Here is a 238-nt window from a genome sequence, read left to right as displayed (position 1 = left end):
TGTTGAATCAATGTGTGGGCACTAATTGATGGCACAAGATGGAGTGAGCGCTTTTACTTTAAAAAAATTGCAAAAAGTATAAGTAAGCTTCACAAAAAAGTAAACAGGTTAAAAGGACAGACTTCTATTCACCCATCAAACACAATCTGTCTTTGTTTTGCTTTGATTTAAGGAAAGAAGTACGCCAAGGTCTGGAGGATGAAACACAGTTCACGACACAGCTAGAACGGATAGCCTG

This window comes from Poecilia reticulata, chromosome 8, assembly GCF_904066995.2.
Source record: "Poecilia reticulata chromosome 8, P_reticulata-male-v2, whole genome shotgun sequence".
NCBI classification, from domain to species: Eukaryota; Metazoa; Chordata; class Actinopteri; order Cyprinodontiformes; family Poeciliidae; genus Poecilia; species Poecilia reticulata.
Note: the sequence above shows the minus strand (reverse complement) of the source record.